The following is a 17,854-nucleotide window of genomic DNA, read 5'->3' on the forward strand; positions in this document are numbered from 1 at the left end:
CATGAAGCATATGGGATCAGTAATGATTGAAGATAATTCTGACTGATGTCATTTAGAGGATATTTTTCACTTCAAGTTAAAGCTTCCTTCGCGATAGTCATTTTGGGATTCATTTAACTATGTGCTTTATTTCATTGCTCAAATTTTCATTAGTCATTTCATAACAGGATTTTGAAAGCAGATTTGGCAAAATCTTTCTAACAAAATGTTTGCTTATGACGTCCCAAGGAACAGCAGTCAGAATTGCTGGTAAGTGTGGTACATTTTAAGACTGATGATAGAAGTCACTTGAACGATAAGGGCTGCTTTGTGAGGCAGATGGGGTTTGAACCCCGACACTCCTGATACACCAGTCCTGACCCTGGCCTTCTCTCCTCTCCACTGGGAGATGAGAAGGGTGCCAGCATCCACCTCACAGGCTGTCCTGAGAGCCCAGGACTAAGGGCTTGTGTTCCTCTTGCAGGTGGCGCAGATGTGGGGGCTTGACGATATACACACTGCAGGCTGCCAGTGTCGGGGTAATCCAGTTTTATTCATAAAGGTGGGATTTGCTTTGCTCCCCTGCAGACCAGGTGCGGTGCTGCTGTTGTAGCAGGTGTGTGGATCCTCTTGGGTGGTCCTCAGGTGGACAAGGAGTCACCGATTCGGATTCCCAGTGTTAGATGTGAGGAGACCTTGGACCTCATGTGTTCAGAGGGGAGGAGTAAAAAGCTTCCCTTGTAATTCCAGGACTGTCTATCCCAGGAATGCCAAACCACTGGCTTTCACCTGACGCTGTCGTAGATGACACTGTACGGAAATGAGGACTCATGTTCCGCATACCTGAGCCCAGTACCCATCTCCCTCCAGGGCTGTGGCCGAGCCCTCCTGATTTCGCTGGGTTGCCAGCCTGGGGATCTGTAAGCCCAGTGACGTCTCCGGTCTTGGCCCCCGCTCCCCGTGGGGACAGGAGGTGGCTTCAGGAGGCTGGTGATGAATGCCTGAATGAAGCCGACTTGTGACTGCAGTTCTGTCTAAGGGCCTCCCCGGGTGTTAGATGTCAGTAAATGACACCTGTGTGTGGATCTCATGTGATGAGAGAAACAGTGGGGAAACCAAAGCTTGTGGAGTCTGCAGGTTCTGGACTTGGGGATGTGTGCACCTGTGTACTTGGTGAGGGGTGTGATGTCTGGAATGAGTGTGCAGGTGTGTCACGTTTGTGCGTGTGTGGTGAGTGTATTTAGCAGGTGTGGGCGCAGTGAGCCTGTTCACGTGTGTTGTATGTATTTGAGGGTGTGTGTGGAGTGTGTACACGCATCATATTTGGTGAGTGTATTTGAGGGTGTGTATGGAGTGCATACATACGTTTGCGTGTATAGTATTGGGTGAAGGGGTGGCATGTGTGGAGCAAGCATGCACACGTGTGTGCTGTGTGTGGGGTTTCTACCTGGTCCTCCCCTGAGCCTGCTCCTGGGCCCTGCTGTCCTGGCAGCTTTACAGTTTGGTGTGTCTTTGATTCTGGAAGATTCTGGAACCAAATTCTGAAGCTGTGATCACAAACTTGCAGCCCTGGAGGACGCTGGCCCGTGGAGCCGGCACGAGGGTCTCTGTGCTGGTCTCTCCCTGGGCTCTGTCCACAGAAGAGCATGTCTGATGATTGAGCTGTGCGGGGCTGTGGCTCCCCAGCCTCGAATCAGCCCTCGGTTCTGTCCCGCCTCTGTTTTTCTTGCTGAGGGGCTCCAGGAAGTGGAGCCTGGGATGGCGTTTTCACCCTGGGGTTCCTTCACCAGCTGCCCAGGTGCTGGCTGCCTGAGCCCTGCTGCCATCCTGGGTGGACGGGGCTGTCGCAGGGACATCCCTGAGCACCTGCGGGAAGGCAGGTTTAGGAAGTGCCAGAGGTGAGCGGCTTCCTCCCACACTTGATTTTCTGGAAAGTTCTGGGTCTCATATTTTTCCCTAAGGGAGGTTAGAAACTGACTTTCTCTTTAGGGGAACGTCTTTGCAGCGTCTGTTGTTTGAATGTTCTCCAGGTGTGGAATACCCGGGGCCGTATGTGTTTGGGAACATCCGTGTCCTGAGCGAATTCAGTAGGGAATGGAGAGAGGCCTCCTGTCAGCTTGGCCTCTGTTTCCAGCTTGTTGAGGGTTGACGGCTGCTGGTATCCCAGGGAGAGTTAAACACTGGGCGGTGTGGGATGGGAACGTTGGCTCTGACAAGGTCAGTGGGAAAGCATGTAAACAAACGTCGCTGTTCTCCGGGCTCCTCGGGGTCGAGCTTGTTTTGTGGTATTGAGGGAAAGCTACCCTTGTTCCTGTTCCTCACCATTTGAAAGGTGTCCAGGACACGTTCCTCTGGAGAGGTGATGCGCGTGAGTGGGGGTCAGGTTGTAAGCTCCGAGGTTATTTGGGACCTGTCAACTGATTTCCTGAACACACAGGTGCTTGGTAAAGGTGTTCCTGATTAGCTAAAACATTTCAACAGGACGTGATAGCTGGTGGTTGTGTAAAGACTATCAAAATATTCCTGATACTTTTTAAATACCTGTTGAATAAGGGAGGATTCACATATTTTTCTTTTGCTGTCTGCATACTTGATATTTTGTTTTTTGTTTTTTATGTGGGTGTGCAGCTAACAGGATTTAGAAGCAGTCTCAGCCCTGGGGAGACTTCAGGACCGCGTCAGTCAGTGCTGAAGGGAGGCAGGGATTTGGGGGCTACCTCCTCCATAGGACGGACACCAAGGGCCAGAGGTCAGCCATCTCAGTGAGGTCACAAAGACCGGCACACCCAGCACCCTGGCCCTGTGCCTCTCCTTCACGTTGGTCTCTGCTCAAAGCTGCTCTCCTGGGTCATCACGGGTGATCTCTAGGCGCGTGCTTGGTTCTTGCAGAAGTGGTGTCTGGCTGTGGTCAGTGTGGGCCCTCAGGACTTCCATGTTTTTGGCTCACATCAGTATTGGGCAGTGGTGTATGTTTGTTTTGGAGTGCTAGATCGGGTGGATTTTGGCTTTGCCAACTCATTTAATACCTGTTCTAGGCGCAGGGACCCTCTTGGAAGGCGCATGTTCTCCTAGGTTCTGGGGCCCTATCATAAGCCGCGTGTTCTCCTAGGCGCTGGGACCCTATCATAAGCCGCGTGTTCTCCTAGGCGCTGGGACCCTATCATAAGCTGTGTGTTCTCCTAGGCGCTGGGACCCTATCGTAAACTGCATGTGAGGGATCTCGGAGGTGCTCCTTATGAGGATCCGATGCCTGACCTGAGGTGGAACAGTTACAATTCAAACCCCCCCCCCCAGAAAAATTGTCTTCCATGAAACCCATCCCTGGTGCCGAAAAGGCTGGGGGACAGCTGGCCTAACAGGTGCTAAGATGTCAGTAGATTTTTGGACTCGGGCCTCAGTTGAAGAGGATTAGATTTTGAAAGGCGGGGATTGAAGGCTTCTAAAGGGCAGGTTTGCATCTCCAGTGGGGCCTGGGCAGAACTGGGTAGAACTGACCCAGAAGCTGACAACTAGTCAGGCTGGCTCACTGCCTGTGTCCTGTGTGTGCAGCCTTCCTGTTTATTCAATTGTCTGGTGGTGGTGTGGATTCCATCCACAGCCTCAGAGTAGTGGAACCCATGACTTCAAGGCTGACCTTATTTAACTTTATCAAAAAGACATGAAAATCATTTAGTAGAAATCTTCCAGATACCTGTATCCTTTCTTTTCCCAGAGGCTTTTCAGTATTGCAACTTAAAAATCTTCAAAAATAACTTGAAAGGAAAACCTCTAAGTACACTTTTGATGAGCACCCTTGACAGCTTTAATATGTGAAGTAAATTCCCTTGACTTTTGTATTCCTAGAAACTCGTTCTTGTTTGCAGAAGACTTTGTATTTTGTCAACAGTGGCCACTGTTCGGTGACCATCATACCTGCCGTGACTCATTTAGAAAGTTGGATGTGGATGTATTAACTTTTCAGACACACAAACACTTGGGCTGTTTGATTTTGGTTTTGATTTTTTGTTTCTCGCCCCCCCCCCCCCAGCTGAATTCAAAAAAGGGAAACAAGCAGACAGAGTAAGTACCCGAAAGTGTCTAAGTGGCTGGCTGGGGGATCCTACTATGGTGTTGGATTGTGTTCTGCCAGACAGAGCTCCTCGAATAGCTGACCCTGAAAGGGCTGGCATTGCCCTCACCCTGGGACATTCATCTGTCTCACCAGAAAATGAAGAATCTGCCAGAGCACTGTGAGTCAAATTCAGTCAGAACTCTATTAAATAAGAGGCTTTGTCTCAAAGGCCAAAACATGAGGACACATTTTTAATTTTTAAGGAGCGCTTCGTCGTGAGTCAGTCCTGATGTGTACTGCATTAGGAAACCTCTGAAATTCCACGGTCAGGCCCAGAGCTCTGAGGGAAAGTGGTTGTGCCCTTCCCACTGTTTCTGTTTGAAAAACAATTCACTTAGGTAGAACTGGAAGCCTTTCCGCAGTGTTAATACTCCTGACCCGTTCTGGGTCTCGGTATATGTGTACTGTATAAATGTACATGTTTGTATGTGGTGTACGCATACTACGTGTATTTCCACTGTGCATGTATTTACAATGTATAGGTATGTGCACTTCATATGTGTCCTATACACGTGCATGCTGTAGGCATGTGTGTATGGGCACTATGGTTATAAGCACACTACTTGGACACCTATCTGTTCTGCATGTGTACATACATGTATGTATTTAATGCCATATACATACCTGTGTACGTACATCGTGTGGATATGTGCACATTATTTCTGCAGATGTACATATACATATGTGCACACAAGCATGCGTGTACACTATGCACACTGAATAAACTTCTGGATAGGTACACACTAATACATATACATGCTGCATATGTATGTACACTATTGCATATGTGTATATGCTTTATACGTTAGTGTACTGATGTACATTGTATACATGTGCCTATGTGTACACTGCGCATGTATATGCATGCTGTAGTGCACCTACCTACATTTGATAAGAATGTATGCTATATGCATGTGTATACATATAGCAAATAGCATACCTGTGTACATACGGATGTGCATGTGTATGCCATATGCATGTACATACAGGTTATAGTATACCTGTGTACACTGTATGTATATAGATGAGTGTACACGCTATGCAAGTGCATGCATGTTAGCGTACCTATGTACATTTGCTATATGGATGTGTGTATGCTCTATGCTTGTACACACGTAGTCAACTTGTTTGTACGCTATATATATATTTGGATGTGTGTACACTCTATATATACACCACATGGATCTGGATGTGTGTGTACTCTGTACGCACGTAGTGCACTTATGTACACTATACATATTCGGATGTGTGTACTCTCTATGCATGTACACGTGTTACAGTGTACCATATACGTACACCATGTGGATGTAAATGTGTGTGTGCTCTATGGGACCAGGAATAGGGCTCCCGCAGGGATCCCAGAACGCACCATCTCGCTGGCACCGGAGAGTGTAGGATGGAAACAGTTGTTTGTTGCAACCTAGTTGAAATTTGGCAGGTTACTGTACCCTTTGCAACGATTTAGGAACAGTCACTTCATTGATGTGTGTGTTCCTGAAATCATAAACAGCTCTGTGAGGTGTGTCTCATCCTCAGATGAGAGAGGGAACCGAAACAACAATGATTCGGTCACTTAAGTGAGGTAGAGCTAACAGAGCAGCTGTCTAGCTTTCCGTATTATAACTTTGTCAGCAGCTCAATGAGAAATCGCCACTCATCAGGAAATGTGTCCACTTTCTACTGTTCTTTCTTCGTGGCGTATTTACTGCCTCGTGTTATTCCTCACGATGTAGCACAATCCCTCCTAGAGTTGTGAATAGAAACAGTTGATGACAATTGTAGTATCTTCTTTGTTAACATTGAAAACGATATGTAAGTTCATCTTCAGATACTGTTTGGAAGGATGAGAAAGAAGATGTTTAGGACAAAAGAATAGAGAGCTTTCAAGTCAACAGGGAAAATAAGGACTTTGTGCAAAATATTTCCAAATTTGGAATTTGAGAATACTAAATCTCACAACTAAGATCATAGGTAGTTTTTTTGGGGGGGTTTAAAATTAGTACTTGGTTTTCCATGCCTTTGGGAATTTCAATCCTGATGGAGGATTGCAAGAATAATCTGATTTTTCAGAACAGAAGGACAGTCTGTCTCAAAGGTAAATTCCAGGTTCTACCATAGAGAAATAGAAATTGCTGCCAACGTTCTGTAAGGTTCTTCAGTTCTTTCCTCTTCTGTGGTTAAAAAACCATCTCTGGGTTTAGTCTCAGCCAAGTTCTCTTATGAGGTTGCCTTACATTTCGCACAGCTGTTGCGAGTCTTCATCATTCGTAGTTAAAAGCAAATCCTTGTACTACTTAGATCTGAGCACCTTGAAGGCAGGGCTTGGTTTTATATTTTTAATAAGCAGCAGGGTGATGGCAGGGCTGGGGCCCTTCATCCCATCATGCGTTCCTCTGAGCTTTCAGAGTTCTCACTGCGTGCTGAGTGTGGTGTTGGTTGTTTAGCGTTTAAATAGGAAGATGAGGCTCTGCGACTTGGGACGCTCTTACCACCTTCATAGAGAGCTTGGTGACAGCTTAGCATGACAGCTTGCCCACCTGTTGTGTATACTTTCTTATGGCCCCACAGAAAGGGTATTGATTTAAATGTGACTAATTTCTCGTGTTTATTTTTGCCTTTACTTCTAGTTACAGTCCCGATACTTTTTCTTCCTTTAAACTCTTGCTAATCGCTGGTGAATTAGTGATAAACTATATTGATGTGTTCTCTAAATCTAGCGATTTAATTGGAGGTCATTATTCTTGTACCATGTGTCAGTGCTGTGTCAGGATGGCTCAGTTTTACGTTGTCAAAGGATTAACTAGAGCGGGATGCAGCCTTACTGGAACTTGCTCATTTATGAAATACAGGCACTTTATTTTTTGTTATACTCGAGGTGTGCTCAAATGTAAACGTTTTGAGTCGTGTTAGAAGGATATACAAGATTGTAATGAAGAAAACAACAACTTGATCAAGTACCAGCTAATGAACTTTATGTTTGAAGTATATGGAACACGGACCTTGGCAATCAGTTTTCATCTTGACCTTTTATTTTTTTTACTAGAATCTTGGTCTGTCACCCAGGCTGGAAGGGTGGAGCACAGTAGTACGATATCCGTTCACTGCAACCTCTATCTCCCAGGTTCAAGCGATTCTTATGCCTCAGCCTCCCTAGTAGCTGGGGTTACAGGGTGTGTGCCACCATGTCCGGATAATTTATTTTTAGTAGAGATGGGGTTTTGCCATGTTGGCCAGGCTGGTCTCCAACTCTTGACCTCAAGTGATCCACCCACCTCAGCTTCCCAAAGTGCTGGGATTACAGGTCTGAACCACCATCCCTGGCCTGATCTTCTGTTCTAATATTGGTTATTCAGTCTCAATGATAGTGCCTGGTTGTATTAAATTGGGGTAGAAAGCACAATTGAAATGAATTTGGTTGTGTATGTACGTGCTCACTTAGCGTTCATGGCAGCACTGTGAGGTGGACATTGTTCCTGAAGGAAGGCCGGATGGGCAAGTTGGGACTTAGATATGCGACTTGTGGGCAGTCACTATTGTCCCATGGCTGAGATCAGGCCTGTCTGACGCCTGTACCCCGAACTCTTCTTAACACACGAACGAGCAACTGTCAAGAGTCGGTGCTCGAGTGTGATGTGGCCTGTGGTGTTTGCCTCTCAGCCTTGCTTTGGCTCGGGGTAACAGGGCAACAGCTCCCTCCCTCGTGCGGCTGCCTGGGAGTCCCAGGAGAACCCACTGATACCGTTTATAAATGCCAGACATCGAACGTTCTCCTTGGTACCAGCACATCTGGAATCGGACAGTGCAGTTAGATTCTCGGCCAGCAAACCTGTACAGGAGTGTGTGAACTCTGCATTTGCTTCTCCCGGACAAAGGTGAATTCCTGGTCACTACTGGACGGCAGCAGGTGTGGCCTCAGGAGCAGCACGGAGACGGGCACCCGGGTGCAGGAAGAGCATCTGCAAGAGGGGTTGGGGAATGTGACAGACGCACGTGCGTTCAGCTGTTACCGTGGGGGGTGTGGGGCGGGTGAGACCAGATTTTCTCATTGTTGCCCCTTTCTGAAAAGAACCCTGAATTGACTTCTCTGTGGCTCCTTGCGCCTCCTTGTCAGGTTGGAGGAGACTGCGCCCCTGGCTCAGGCCCTGCTTGCGGCGAGGGGGAAGCTGCTGTTGCTTGCCCTGCCCTCCCTGTGACAGTCCTCTGTGCTGTTCTCCTCCGGCAACAGTTCTGCCGAGCAAGCTTGGCCTCTGCTCCCTTCTGCTCTTGGATTACATGTCTGGAAGGCTTGTGTTCTTTCCTGGTTTTTGATGACGCTGAGCTGTGTTTTTGCAAGGATGACACGTGCCCATAGCAGGGAGAAGCCCCTTTGCAACTTTAACATCTTGACGTTCTCAAGCAGAGCTTGCTATCGAAGTTGACAGACTCCTGTGTTTTTGTTTTGGCAGAAACTGAATTTCAGTCCTAGGACAGCTTCAGCACACTTGATCCTAGCTCTTCTCTCTCACTGCTCCCCTCGTGTGTGGCAGAATCATATGCCCTGAAGTTGACCAGTCCCTTCATTTGAAAATCAGTTAATGTATGCGATCCTCATGAGAATGTTACTTTTTATAAAAGCAATCACAAAGACTGGGTTTATTGAAACCAGTGTTTTATGTGTATTTTAATTGCACTCACAATAAGCTTTGTCTTCTAAATATTCCATGTTTCCGATGAGCACTGGAATCATGCCCTGCAGTAGTTTTGCTTTTCCGCTTTTATTTTTGGCTGAGGTAAAGTTGAGAACATGGTGATATTAGGTGTAGTGAGCCCTTTTAGCTTCTTCTATGTCTGTTTTCCTTTAAGGCAAAACCAGCAGACTGATAGCAGTTTGTGAGCACCTGGCATCTCCCAGGCCTTTCCTGGGTCTTCCATCGCTGTCTCATGGACAGAGCAGTCACTCGTGGAAGGTGAACCTGAGAATCTGTGGGTGGAATTAAGTAAATGTCATAGCTCTTCTGTGACGAACTGAATCCATTAAGCCCAGTAAATTGTAACAGCAGGTTTTGCACATACAAAGCATTGAACACCAGGACAGATAACCAGGCTGGACGCTTCTGGTCCTGCACAAGACCTCCGGTATCACAGCACATTTAACAAATTGGCAGCATTGAGTGTTTGAAAACGTGTGTGTGTACCATGTCCGTGATTTTCGAGGGCCGGAAAAACACCTCTGTGGTATAGCAATCTTGATCAATGGGAGCTTAAGGTTAGTCTGGGGCAGACTGTGTTTAAAGAATCAAGGTCTCTCGAGTATGTTTCGGTTTTCCCATGAAGAAGAAAGATGTTAGCTGTTCTTTCCTGGACTGTGGCTATCAGAGTGCCCCACCACGGTACTCACACGTTGACTTCATTTCCATTTAACCGGGCTGGGCTTGGGCCAGAGTACTTTGGTAGTCAAATGTCATTGAGGCTGAGGAACTGTCTTCTGCTTCATCGTGGGCATATGGAAATAATGTTTTCCAGAGCATACTCTCCATTTGTGTTTATGTAAAATAATGGAATGGTTATTTTAGCTGTGCAGTTTCCTATGCTTGCTTATTTAATTGCGAAAGAAACGGTTTTATTTTGCTAAAATCTGTGCTAGGAATTGTGCAAAATCTTTGTGAAATGCCCATTTTACTAGCTTAAGTTATAGATCTTTGTATGAAAAGAAAAAGCCTATTGCACAAGGAGTATGTCTTGATCGATGCAAAAAGTTTAGGCTTATTGGCCATGTAGTCAGTAAAATGCATCAGAATGTGGTTAAACTTGAGAAAAGCATGAAGTTTTAAAATATGCTATGCAGTTTTCTTCAACTCCCTGCAAATACTAAATTGAATAAAAGACAGAATAAAGTGTTCCCATTGAGGAAAGTGGCAGGAGGACTGTTCAAAATGTGTTCCGAATCGAGCAGTCTGCCACGCTCGTCTGTGATGTGGTGGTGTCCATGGTGTCACTTTTACAGAACTTTAAGAATGCTGCTTCTGTGAATAAAATACACTTTCTTCTTAGCATTTCAGTTTTGAGTTTTGAGAGTGTAAAACGTGTTAATGGTCTTTCCCTTAAGAATTTGCTTGTTCTTTTTTTTTTTTTTTTTAATGCCTACAAGACTCTGAGCACATGACACTTAAAAGAAAAGAAAAAAAGGGCCGGGCGTGAGCTCACGCCTGAATCCACCAGCGCTTTGGGAGGCGGCGGGTGGATTGCTTGAGCCTGGGACTTGAGACCCAGGGAACCAGCCTGGGCAACCTGGTGAAATCCTCTACGAAAACACACAAATTAGCTGGGCGTGATGACTGCACACCTGTAGTCCCGGCTACTCCAGAGGCTGAAGAGAATCGCTTGAGTCTGGGAGGCGGATCTTGCAGTGAGTGGAGATCAGTCCTTGCTGTCAAGCCTTGTTGACAGAGTTTGGACCCTGCCTGAAAACAGCAACATAAACGTATGGGTGAACTGCCCGGGGCTCTGTCAGAGTAGAATAAATCCAATGACGTTTTTGTCTTTTATTAGCATGAAATTTTCTTAATCATCCCTTTGTTTTCATTACATTGTAGCAATATATTGTTGCTTAGTCTGGAACAAGTAGGCTTCTCTGGATCGGGTTCTTACTGGATTGCTAAAACTTGAAATGACTTTTCCCCCCTTGGATGTGACTTATAGAACTTTGCCTTTTGAGGTGATGTCTGCATTTGATAGCGGACCAGGAAGCCCAAAAAATTCACTTACGGGGCTAAAATGTACGTGCTTTAGTGTTTCCCTCTAGAATGAAAACAGTACCTCCATTTGGGGGTCGCTGATGCTATTTGCTGAAAACATTTAAATTTTATTTATTTTAATTTTTGAGACAGACTCTGCTCTGTCGCCCAGAGTGGAGTGCTGGCAGATTTCGGCTCACTGCAAACCCCCTCCCAGCTCACGCCATTCTCCTGCCTCAGCCTCCCGAGTAGCTGGGACTACAGGTCCCCGCTACCACACCTGGCTAATTTTTTTGTATTTTGGTAGAGACGGGGGTTTCACCGTGTACCAGTGGGTCTCGATCGCCTGACCTTGTGATCCGCCTGCCTCGTCTCCCAAAGTGCTGAATTACAGCTGAGGCCCGCACACGGCCGAAAACAGTTTTCTTTACTGCCTCAGTCCTCAGTTGGGTGTCTGTTCTTTGTAGGACATTCAGGGAGCGGGAACATCTTGAGTCTTGAAAGGCGCGCTCTGCGAGATGGGAATCTCCCGCTGCTTATTTAGGGAACCTGCCGCGGTCATTGACTGGAGAGCGCAGTTTCCTGGCTGCCCGGTCTTTGAGGGGAGGGAGACTGAGGGATCATCTTCGCACGGACCAACGTGTTTATAAACCTGGCTTGTGGCATTTGGATCTTTTATGAAGGAAAAGCCACATCTGTGACTTTCAGATGAGTGGAATGGTCATGTGTATATATATATATATATGTGTGTATATATATGTGTATATATGTGCTACTATGGAGAAGTTTTGTCCTTGGGACCTTGAATACAGTCATGGGAGAGCAGAATGTTCACGGTGTGGTGCTTACAGTGTCATGCAGAGTCACATTCTTCACAAGTATTTTTAAAAAGTGACAAATAAGAGAAAATATTTTCCTCTGACAACCTCGGTAAGAAGCTGGCACTACTCTTGTTTTTGGAGGGGTGTGAAGGGAAATTGAGAAAGTGTCACAACATAGACTCGCCCACTCTGCAACCACTGTGCCGGCTGGATGAGACCCCATGAGGAAGATGCACCCTCCTGCCCGGAAGGAGTTGAATCTTTGTGGCCTCAGATGCACGGTTCTCTCTATAAAGGCAGATGTGAAACGCGTGGAGGCTGAGAAAGAGATGTGGTTAGCAAGTATGAGTGAGACGTTTGGGGCTTGTTAGCACCTGGCTGTGTGCAGCAAGCTTTGCTATCTGCACACGTGTGATCCTGAACACTGGCGTGTGGAGCCTGAGGCTGTGAGGCCCCAGCTCCCGGCAGGCTGAGGAGTTCCTGTTACACAGGATAACCATATGAAGGCTGTCACCAATCCCAAGTCCGCGAAGGGGGCTCCTTTCAGAGAGGAAAGCACCCCTAGAGCCTTGGGCAGAATTCAGTGATTTTTCTTACAATGTTGCTTAGATTTCGCAAACATGAAACAAAGAACACATTTTAGAATGCTTGTGGTCCTTTTGGAACCATGGAAACAAAGTAATTTGCAGTCCATGGAGAGTTTGCGGAAGCTGAACTGCCTACATCATGAGCACGGCGCTCTCCCTACCGCCCTGGGCCTTGCTCCGGTTTGCTGGGGAGGCTTTGCAGGGCCTCTTGGCTGGGATACCTCTCCCATGTCCCATGTGGCTACCCCTGGTCACAGCCATACTGCTGGGCACCTGCGCCGAGTGTACACGGAGCTGCGGGGCAGCAGCTGGTCATGAGGTGGCATCCACATGGTCTGAAACAGGTTTCTGTTCATTAAGAATGATCGTTGCAATAAAAACAGAGTGAAAGAAAACCCTCTACTGACCTGAGAATGCGTCAGTGAGTTGGAGGGGAAAGTGCAGTCAGTGGGGAATGTTGAGGCTTCGATTGAAAGAAAATGGAGGGGGGGTAAAGGCGAGAGGGAAGTAAAGGGGGAGGGAGGGCTGAGAGTGAAGAGGGAGATGGAGGAGAAGAAGAGAGAGGGGCGGTGGGCAGGACCCTGGGAAATGAGTCCCAGAGCCGGTTCCTGACCGTCGTGAGTGCGTCAGAGCTGATCTTCCAGGGAGAGGCTGGCCTGGGAGGGCTGACCCTTAGGAAGTGAGGCCGGGGGGAACTGATGTTTTGGCCCTCAGGGGGCTGTTGCTGACCTGAGATGCAGTCGGTGGTTTTCCCAAAGAGGTCGTCTGCACAGCCACCGTTGCTGCCAGGTTGGAGAGAGAAGTGCTCCTCCCATGGGTTCTTTCTATTTGTGGATTTTTCCAGTTTAGCTGAGCAGCCTGTCAGTGGAAATGTCCGGGGATTACTAACATGTCTGCATTCTACAGAGCAGTCGGCCAGCTTCCGATCCTGTAGTTGTTGGGGACACCGCTCCCGTCGTATCAGTGCTGGCCCAGCATGGAAACTGCAGCCCTAGGCACTGGGAAACCTGCGGGGCTCTCGCTGCCGTGGTTCTGATGGGAGTCGTGGGCTGGAAGAGAGATGTCCTTTAGGCAGAGCCTGGCGAGGAGGGGTTGCTGCTGTTGCAGCAGTACATGGAATTTCAAATGACGAATGAAACAAGCTTTTAATTATGGCCAGAACTCTATGCTCTGCGTTTCTTCAAATGGAAATGTTGTGCTTAAATGAATTTGCTGTTAATCGGTTGCCTCATGCAAGATCGGAGTGCTGGGAGCAAAGTAGAATGTGGACTTATCTACAAAGCTTCTCCTCTCAGACTATAATCAGTTGGATGGTGCTACACAGGAATATGTGAGAATTCGTGTGAGAAAGGTGATGGGTGTATATCTGTGTGACTGGCAGGTGTGTGGGGAGGTTTGAGAGAAGCTTTTAGCTGAAGTGGTGTCAGGTGCAGGTGCTGAAGTGTGATGTCTGGATGGAACAGCACATGCCTCTGGGCTGCAGGAAACAGATAAAGAAGGAGGTGGGCAGACGTGAGTTGTGTCTTAGGAATGGGAACAATTCAGGCAGACCCAGGATCAGGCTCCCACGAGGGAGGAGTGGATATCGGGACCCAGGGAGCGTGGGGCGGGGTCATGCCCAGGCCTCTGCGGGGCTTGCTGTTGTGTCAGCAGGGCCCTGTGCTTGCCCTCCTTAAAACCTTCCCGATCCATAAAACGGGCACGACAAAATCCACCTTGTGACACTGAAGCTTAAATGAGATGATCTACATGGTGCCTTCCTTCCCTTCCTGACACATCATAGACTCACAGCTATGGTAGCAGCGACAGACTGGATGGAATGCTGGAGCCGCTTTGCGCCTGGTGAAGCCACATGGATTTGTGCAGTGCTGGCGACTGTCTCTGAAAGCCTTTGGTTATGGCAGTGGCATCCTCGAGTGGCTCTTGGCATACTTGAGTCTGTGGACTGCAAGGTTGACTGGAGATTTGAGGCCATTGATACTATCCAGGGGTGAGCTGATGAGGCCCTAAAACATGGGGGAAGGCTGAGAGGATTGGCTCCCAGAAGCATTGTAGATTTCTGGCTTCAAGAACTTGTTGACTTGTAGACATAGGAAGGTAAACCCAGATGGCTCCAAAATTTTAAGTCCAGAAGAAAGGTGGGAGGGTACAATTGCTGACTAGGTCATGGTTGCCCTGTCCCTTTCTTTCTGGCCATCGTTTCTCCTCCCTCCCCCTGCCTTTGTGGGCTGGAGGGCCTGAGCCTGCACAGCAGTCTATTTCATGGTGACGATGGCTGATTATTACCCTGCAGTAAGAAGTCTCTCCATTTTATTTTGCAGCAGTAGTTAAATACATTTAAGGAGTGATGGTGTAGTAGTATTTGTTTTGTTTTTGCTTTTTTTTTTTTAAGTGTCATTTAACTAAATGTTATTTCCAATTTCACTGATCCCTTTGAGAGGCCAAAACATGCTTTGATTTGTTATTTTGTGTTTGAGCTAGTTTATTGTCTCACAGGAATGCCAATTATTCTGTCGTCACACATCATTAAGTATCTCAAATTGTGTTACTATAATATTTAGCTGAATTACCTCCCTTATTTTGGCTTTTAAAAAACTAAAATCTGTATGAAACACAGGATGGTGCATCTCCATTGAGGGCTGTTCAGAAGTGTGACTTTTCCTGGCATGCTTGAAAATCAGTGACATTATTTTATAGAAACACTTTGTAACTGACACCAAAGCTAGAAGCTCCTGTAAAGGGCAGGGTAGGCAACGTGTTATGCTTTGAGGGCCACAGAAGTCTCTGCATATATTTCTTTTGTTAAAACTTCAAAGTGTAAAAATCACGTCTGGTTCCCTGGCCAAGGCTCGGTCGGGGATCGTGGTTTGCAGACCCTTGACAGCAGCTTAGCTGAAAGCTGGTCTCCCATGCGGTGAACAGGAGCCCACCTCATTGCTTCAGCCCGGAAGATGCTGCCCTCATACTGGAATTTACTTCAAACAAACTTGAAAGCTCTGGCACCGCTGCTCATTTCCATACTGTTGCAGGCCATCTACAATACGGAGCGTGCCTTGGCGTTTTGATTTTATGACTCCTGTTGAGTAGCTCTGAGATGGCTCATCACGAGTTAGACATTTGCAGAAATGATCAAGCAGAGCTGCAGTCATCTTGCAGATCAAGTGAAGTTTTTTCTGAAAGCCTGTTACAGGCTTAAATTTCTGATCCCGTTCCATCCACTGATCTTGTATGACTGGTTTCTTTTTGCACCCATTTGGATCTGTGAAGCGTCTCCCCACCGTGGTAAAACTTCAGCTCTGATTTCATGCATGAGTCGGTATCCTCACTCCTCATCTGTGAGGAGAAAGTGCTGCAGGTCCTGCGTGGTTTCCGTCCCCTCCCTGCACGCGGATGGATTGGGAGGTATTTGTGGTGTGTGAACTTGCTACCCCCAGAGGCTCCCTGTTCACTCCCCTGGCCCGTATTACTCCCTACTCCCCTGGACCACACACCTCCCTCCTGGTTCACTCCCTGGACAGCACTCCTCCCTCCTGGTTCACTCCCTGGACAGTACTCCTCCCTCCTGGTTCACTCCCTGGACAGTACTCCTCCCTCCTGGTTCACTCCCTGGACCACAATCCTCCCTCCTGGTTCACTCCCTGGACAGCACTCTTTCCTCCTGGTTCACTCCCTGGACAGCACTCCTCCTTCCTGGTTCACTTCCTGGGCCGAACTCCTCCCTCCTGTTTCATTCGCTGGGCCAAACTCCACCCTCCTTCCTCCTGGTTCCCTCTCCTGTGCCCCCACTCCTCCCTCCTGATTCACTGCTCTGGGCCCCCATGCCTCCCTCCTGGTTCACTCCCCTGGGTCCCCACTCCTCCCTCTTGGGGGCGTGGTAGTTTCTGCTGTGCTTGTGCCAGCGCGATAAGGCTGAGTGGCAGCTCCAGGGCTGTGGCTGCTCACGCAGCTGTGGCGTTAGTGCAGAGAACTGCGGGGATGCAGCTGCCCTTGCTGTGATGCTTCGAGTGTCATAGTCGGTGTGGGAAGCTGGGTGGGACGTGGATGTCCCAGGAAGGGACAGGAGCCTCCCCTCAGCCTCTGTCAAACACTTCTCGGCCAGGCGTGGTGGCTCATGCCTGTAATCCCAGCGCTTTGGGAGGCCAGGGCAGGCGGATCACCTGAGGTCAGGAGTTGGAGACCAGCTTGACCAATGTGATAATTTTTGACACGTGAAGGATTAAGGAAAATGACTCCCACTCGGTTCCCTTGCTTTTTAATTGACGATTGGTGCAGCCCAGTAGTCTGAACTTGTTAAGCAACCATTCTTACTGAAAGACTAATCTTTAAAAGTCTCTTCCTCCGGACACGTCTTTGGCTGCTGTAATCAAATGCAATGTAATCAGCACTGGTTAATGGCTTTCCTTGCTTGGCTAACAAATGCTCCTCAGAAACTTTGATTTCTTGTTATTTTCATTTATAATTATGTTTTAAGCCTTCTAATTTTTCTAGCTTTTTTGCGAGTTGGGAATAATTGTGATGGGTGCTTAGTTTGGAATGTTGACGTACACTCTATGACCAGCTACTATGCCATTGTGTGAACACTGATTTGTCACTTTTTCATGAAGACTGATTTCACCTAGTTTGGTAAATTCTATTAGGGAAGGGGGTGGAATGCAATTGCTGTTAGGAGGCTTTTTTAAGGATCGGGGAAATGTTGCCATGATTATTACCATTACAGAAGGAACATAAAAATACGTGCTGCCTTCAGTCATGATGAATATGTAAGTCCGCATCTGTGACTGCAGAAAACTGTAGCCCCAAATCTTAAAATCGTGTGGATGCACCAAGCCCACCTGCAGGGCACTGTGGAGCAGCCTGCATTAGCCGAAGTTGGCCCACAAGCGCTGAGGGATGGTGTCTGAGTTATGATAAGGCTCTGACTTGGGATTCAACAGGCCTCCAAGTACTGTGATATTCTAAACAAAGACACGAGACTGTCCAGGGAGCCCAGTGGGCACCTGTAGGCAGTGTAGGTGAGAAAAGGCTCCAAGGAAGGTTCCTGCAGCTCAGCTAGGAGGATTCTGTAAGGCAGTAGACACGTCAATGTTCACATAGGAGTGTTGAGCTATATTCATTCCTTTTAAGCAGCCAGGCTTGTGCGTGTTTTGAGGGGCACTCACATGGCGCCCCTACCACCCTCACTGCTGGTTGTGCCTGTTTGATGTTCCGGATTTCTGTGTTAAGTGCGTCCACTCTCCAAATGTATCTCTGTCTCTAGAATATTTTAGAGTAGACCATTTATTGTTTAAACGCTTGTTTTTAGTGAAGAATAAATCTTTAAAACGGGCCATACAGACCCTGCTGTAAATGTTTAACAATGGAATGTGTAATGTTTAACACGTAGTGTTTAAAGTAGAAGACAGTTTAATGTAGAAATCCTGTTGGAATGGCAACTTAAATTACCACCATCCATATGCATATGGAAAAGAAAGAGTGAATGTGCAGAATTGGAATTTTCTCTATTCTGTAGAGATTCTGTAACGTATCAGGTACAAGCCTCACTTCATGATTTAAATGCATGAAGCTGAAATGACAAAACTTGACAAAAACATGCCTTTGAATAGTGAGCCTTTATCCTCCTTGAAATAGTGATTCATTCACTAA

At 47.3% G+C, this 17,854-nt stretch overlaps 1 long non-coding RNA gene across 2 annotated transcripts in view; it reads left to right on the forward strand.

Moving 5' to 3' along the window:
- Positions 1 to 17,854, forward strand: part of LOC115895766 — a 27,597-nt gene continuing 9,743 nt past the window's right edge. The window contains exon 1 of one of the 2 annotated variants that reach the window (XR_004055879.1): positions 1 to 541. This is a non-coding gene — a long non-coding RNA (uncharacterized LOC115895766). The remainder of the gene's footprint in view (positions 542 to 17,854) is intronic. The other variant, XR_004055880.1, reaches the window with a different exon arrangement.

Source organism: Rhinopithecus roxellana, unplaced genomic scaffold, assembly GCF_007565055.1.
Source record: "Rhinopithecus roxellana isolate Shanxi Qingling unplaced genomic scaffold, ASM756505v1 contig2294, whole genome shotgun sequence".
In the NCBI taxonomy this organism is placed as follows: Eukaryota; Metazoa; Chordata; class Mammalia; order Primates; family Cercopithecidae; genus Rhinopithecus; species Rhinopithecus roxellana.